A 6259-nucleotide genomic window follows, 5' to 3' on the forward strand; every position below is an offset into this window, starting at 1 on the left:
ATAATGTACAGACATCGACCTGTTACAATTTTATTATATGTATAGATATGCACGTTTTCGAGTTTTATTGAGACGAAAAAGAACAGCAAAGCAAATCAAATTAATTGGAAGATGTCAGATCTTTCTTTTTTCATTATTTAAAATTAATTTTCAAGACATGTGAATTTTTCTTAGTGTAGAAACACATCGGGATGGGCGGGTTCGGGACTTAAAACCTGAATTTCGGGATGAGCGGGATTGGTACTAAATATTTAATACTGTGCTAATACGTATACATTAGGCCGGGTCGATTTGTGGGGAGGCAAAAAAATCGCCCATTGCTCTGTGAAAATCATATTCTAGGGACCAAACTAAGAAACTTTGCCGAAGGAACCATACCTCTAAAACGAATTCTGATGTCCCCCAATTTGGGTCGAACTTTTGGGTAGGGGCAAATTTTGAAAAATCCCACTTTGACCCATTTAGAGTGCTCCAATCGAGTCCAAATGTATGACCGACCCCCACTAACTTTGGAGGCCCGACCCACCGATGCCAGTGGCACACCCCCTGGAACCCCGCTGGGGTTCACCATACAAACATTTCAAAAAATCGCCGGTTTTGCACTTTACATGAAAAAATCAGCGAAATGCCTATGTTTTTTCTTTTTGGAGTTTATTTTTCTCTTTAGAAATTTATTTAGTCAGAACATATGTAAATGAAAAAATGAATTTAACTTAGTAATAGAAAAGAAATTTAAAAAAATTATTAGAAATTAGCGTTTTTACAACCCTTTTAAAACCAAGGCATCACTGTGATGCATTTGCATGTCGTAAACATAGTTGTGTGGGTTTTTTATTCAACCGTTTTAAAAAATGAAGGTATCACTGTGACACAATTGCAAATCGGAAAATTGCTTGTGTGCGTTTTTTAAGGCACAGCTGCATGTCGTAAACTTACTTGTGTAGTTTTTTTATAGCACCTACTTAAGAAATGAAGGTTGTTTTTACAACTACTGCTACTGATTTAACTGATCTTAATTTACCAACCCATCTGGATATCTTGAGATATTATTTTTACTTAAGCGAACGTGCTAAAACAGAACAAAAAAAGTTTTCCCATAAATCATTCACTATTCAAGTACAAGATAAGTTGATTGGAATTTGGGAAAAACTTGGTATGGAAATAATGCTGAAAAAAAGTGTATTTAATAAATTGAATAAATTGCTTGACAAGTATCAAGAGCAAATCAAGAGAAGAAACAACACCCAACAATTTACAGAGTATGTAAAATCTCTGGAAACAATTTTTTACATTGGAACATGTAAATGCGATTTGAAGGCAGCTCCATGTGCATGCGGCTGGGTTCCCTAACGCCTCAAAGAGTTCATGCACGATCAACATAATCAGAGAAGACTAACAATGGATGCATTTGTGATGGAAACTGAAGAACAAGGAGCAACGTCTATGTCATCAATGCCAACATACCAAGATCCCGATGATTCAACATACGCACCGCCACCGGTTCAAGAAGATATGGATAGAAGCACAAGTTCACAATACACAGAGAGATACGATTGTTTTAACTTTGCCTTGGTATGTGACAGATTTGGTGTGCCTGACAGAGTAGCATCAGCATTGGGAACCGCTCTTTTGCAAGATTTTAAAATGAAAGATAAGCATGGGAAACCTCTCATCATGGATAAATCGAAAGTTCGCAGAGAAAAAGAGAAATGCAGACAAGAAGTGCTTCGCAAACGGTTAGATGATACCAATTTGTTAGCGTTTTCATTCGATGGCAGAAAAGATCATACTTTAACGATAGATAAAATTGATGAGAAGTATCATACTAGGATGGTAAAAGAACCTCATCTTGTTATTTTGAGAGAACCCAATTCTGAATTGATTGGTTACGTAAGACTGGAACATGAAACCGCTGAATAAAAAACAACCAAATTAAATGGTTTTTTCAACGATAAAAATATATCACTTAATTGGAATATGCACTGACGGTGAGCCAACAAACACTTGCCCACACGGTGGAATTATACGACGATTCGAATTGCTGTTAAAAAGACCATTGCATTGGTTCGTTTGCCTTCTACACTTCAACGAACTTCCGTTTCGGCATTTGTTTGAAGCTTTGGATAAATCAACCAGCACTGGACCAAGATCGGCAACCGGAAAACTGAGCCGTCAAATCGAAACTTGTGAAACTCTTCCGGTAAGTTATTGCTATCACTCATTTATTATAATTGTCAACCATTTTTAATTATTTTATTATTATATATTTTCAGGTGGTGGACGGCTTCCAGAAAATTGAGTTGCAAAATATGCCCCCCCTGCTCCAAAAAAAATTGAATTTTCCACCGATTCGAAGTACTTATACGACATGGCCCATGCAATTTCTAGCAGGGAAAATTGTACATTCTCGGTGGCTCACCAAGGCCACTAGATTATTGCGATTATATGTGACAACGGAAAATCCAGATGCAAATTCAAGAATTCTGGTTGAATTTATAATTAAATGTTATGTGCCAATGTACTTCAATATCAAGTATTACAGCTCTGTCGTGTACGGCAGTGCGTTATTTTTCAAGTTCATTGGTTGGTCACGATTTCTAGAACCTCGTTTACGCAAAATTGTCAATCAAGTAATTAAAGATAATTCATATTATGCGCATTCGGAAAATATCTTGTTATCAATGTTGTTTAATGATAGCAAAGAAAAGCGCGACTGTGCCATCAAGAAAATTCTACGCTATCGAACCGATGTTGACGAGCCAATCGAACTTAGAGTTTATAAAAAACCAGATATAAACTTTAATTGCACAAGTTATACGGAAATGATCAATTTGAATGATATAAATATCGTATTTGAACCACCATTCACGCGAAGCATTCCGTACGATACATTGAAAGAATATTTAAATCAAGATGATCCACCGTTTAATGATCCAAAAATTCCATCACACATACAAGGAACGGAACGACATGTTCAATTGCTAGCTAGCGTTTCCAAACGGGTTATATCGGAAAATGTAGAGGCTGTTATAGCGACGACATTAGAGAGCCGTGCGAAATTGCCCAGACTTGAAAGTAAAAAAGACTTCAAACAATAATTTTTTTTAGTTTCTTTTCTATAACTCACTTAAATTAATTTTTTCATTTACATATGTTCTGACTAAATAAATTTCTTAAGAGAAAAGATAGATATTATTATAAATAAATAATAAATATTATTATAAATAAATAAATAAAAATAAATAAAAAACATAGCCATTTAGCTGATTTTTTCATGTAAAGGCCAAAAATGGTGATTTTTTGAAATGATTGTATGTGGAACCCCCCAGGGGAGTTCCAGGGTGTGTGCCACTGGCATGGGTGGATCGGCCGTCCAAAGTTAGTGGGGGTCGGTCATACATTTGGACTCGATTGGAGCACTCTAAATGGGTCAAAGTGGGATTTTTCAAAATTTGCCCCTACCCAAAAGTTCGACCCACATTGGGGGACATCAGAATTCGTTTTAGAGGTATGGTTCCTTCGGCAAAGTTTCTTATTTTGATCCCTAGAATACGATTTTCACAGAGCAATGAGCGATTTTTAAATCGACCCGCCCTAGTATACATACATACATAAGTATTTACAAAAAAAGCCAAAGGATTGAAAAAATTAAATACATAAATGCATAAACATTTTAGACTCAATCCTGTCATTTGGATATTGACTTTATATGAATTTAAAACACCATTTACCTTTTAACTAAGATTATTGGATGGAACTATAGTGCTGCCCTATCGCTAGAAAGTGACTATCGACACAATCGATAGTTGTCCAAAAACTATCACCAACTATCGATGGTATCAATTATCGATAATTTTCCACCAATAGTGGAAAGTCATCGTGTAGAAGTAAGCAAGCGTCAAGCTGTGAGGTTAAACTTATATTGTGCTCTGATTTGTCTTTCTGCTTGCAAAGTTTATTGTGCGAATTCTGAGTTAAAGTTGTTACAAAAACTGCCTGTAAGCATCTTAGTGTGAAAATAATCGAAGCTAAGTGAAAGTTTTTTGTTTTATATTAAATTAAATTAAATTTCACTAGCATACATCTAATCTTGCCGAGTCATTTGTTGTTAGCATTGTTGTTGTAATTCCTTTGTAGTTAACTGAAATCGTTTTTATTTTTGCACATTTCTTTTGCTCTTTTTGTTTACTTCATTTAGTCATTCTTGTTACAGCTATTTGCTTTGAGTTTATTAAGTGTCATAATACAGTGATACTCAAACTGTTCGCTACATATATGCTAAAACTATATACATCAGCCCCTAATCTGTTATAATTTATTTTGTTTGCTTTTTATTACCATAATTGCTATTAATTTTTTACTAGGAAGTGTTATCTTGATAATTGCCAAATTAAAAGCGATTCTGAACGCTACTTATCGTGCTGGCTCTGTGATGGTATTTGCCATCTAAAATGTGCTGGTTTGACAGGAGGAATTGTGGACGCTATTAATGATGGCAAAGGTCTTCGCTGGTCTTGCTTAAAGGGCAGGTCAACCGAAGTTGATCTCTTTAAGTTGTTTAGGCAAACCAGAAATGGTTTTTCTGAGGTGGGGAGAGAGTTGTCGGTACTGACCGAAAAATTTAAGCATTATGAAAATGTGTTTAAATCTTTTAAATGCTTAGATACCGTACAACCTATGAAGGATATTAGTGTGTCAAAACGTAAGCGTATTCATAGTCCGCCTAATGAAAGGATAATTGCTCCACGCCAGAACAATTTTCCGAATGTCTTAATTATCCTCTCTTCTCCATCTCCACAGACATTGGAGTCGTCATCCTCAAAAGAATGTGTAACAAAGTCTGCTTCCGCTTCTAATAACAACGAGCCTGAAGTATCTTATCCTTCCCCCGTAGAAGTTGTGGCACCGACATCTAATCCTCTAACGCTTACTCTACCCTCAATTAGTAACTCAGTTACTCAACCCCTTCCGCCGGTAATCGAGTCTAATACTAGGAGACTGGTTGTGGTTCCCCCAAAGAAGTTTATATTTGTCTAGATTTTCGAGGGATTCTTCCGAAGACGATATCAAGTTTTACATCTTGACCAAATTTAAAACTATCAACTTAAGTATCAGAAAATTTAATTTTAAATATGAGAGAAATATTCCTTCCAGAGCTTACCCTCGTGAATTCGAGTATAGCCCCAACAAAAATAATAATTTAGCAAATATTCCCCGTCAGAATACTGAATCAAAAAACTGATTACTAAAACTGCTTTAAATATTTATTATCAAAACGCAAGAGGCTTAAAGACTAAATTAACGAACTTATATCTTATTGCCCTCGAATGTAATTATAATATAATTCCTTTCACTGAAACTTGGCTCAAACCTCACACTTTTAATTCAGAGATTCTTACAAATAATTATCATATCTACTTTGACTATCCTTTTAAACTAAGTCCAATTAACTCAATACATACCCCAATAATATCTCCCGATGATTTATTAGTTTACCTGAAGTCCTTAAAGCAGTCTTTTAGTTACGGTCCTGACAAGACAAACTGTGCTGATTATCTCTATGAGCCGTTAACAGCCTTATTTAATTTGCCTCTTAACGAAGGCATATTTCCAACTGTATGGAAGGAATCGTTCATAACCCCGCTACATAAAAGCGGTAGCAGGACCTCGGTGGAGCACTATCGGGGCATAGCTATGCTCTCTGCAATTCCTAAATTATTTGAAGCAATTATTACAAATCAGTTGACGCATTATATCTCCTCTACCATTTCATACTGTCATACTGTTTTGCAAAGGCAAACCAACTTCAACAAATTTACTTGAGTTCACAACCTATATCTCAAAACCGTTTACTGAAAACAAAAATGTGGATGTTATAAAGCATTTGACAAAGTATGTCACTCGTTGCTCATCTATAAACTTGATCTTCTTGGTCTTCAACCCAATTTTCTATGTTGGATCTCTTCATACCTCTATGATAGATCACAAAGGGTTATGTTTAAAAATACTATTTTCTATTAATACGTCATTGATGTTACTTCAGGAGTCCCGCAAGGTAGCCACCTAGGCCCTATTCTGTTCTTGCTTTTTATAAACGATATTACTACAGATATACAATTTTCAACAAATTTAATGTACGCAGATGATGTGAAACTTTATAAATCGTACGTATCAATGAAAGAAAAGCATTTCCAACAGGCAGACTTAAACGGCATGGCTAAAAGTATGTTCACATATCAATATTATCTCAATCAAAACT

The sequence above is a fragment of the Rhagoletis pomonella genome, unplaced genomic scaffold (assembly GCF_013731165.1).
Source record: "Rhagoletis pomonella isolate Grant_MI unplaced genomic scaffold, Rhpom_1.0 Rhpom_scaffold_00243, whole genome shotgun sequence".
Lineage (NCBI taxonomy): Eukaryota > Metazoa > Arthropoda > Insecta > Diptera > Tephritidae > Rhagoletis > Rhagoletis pomonella.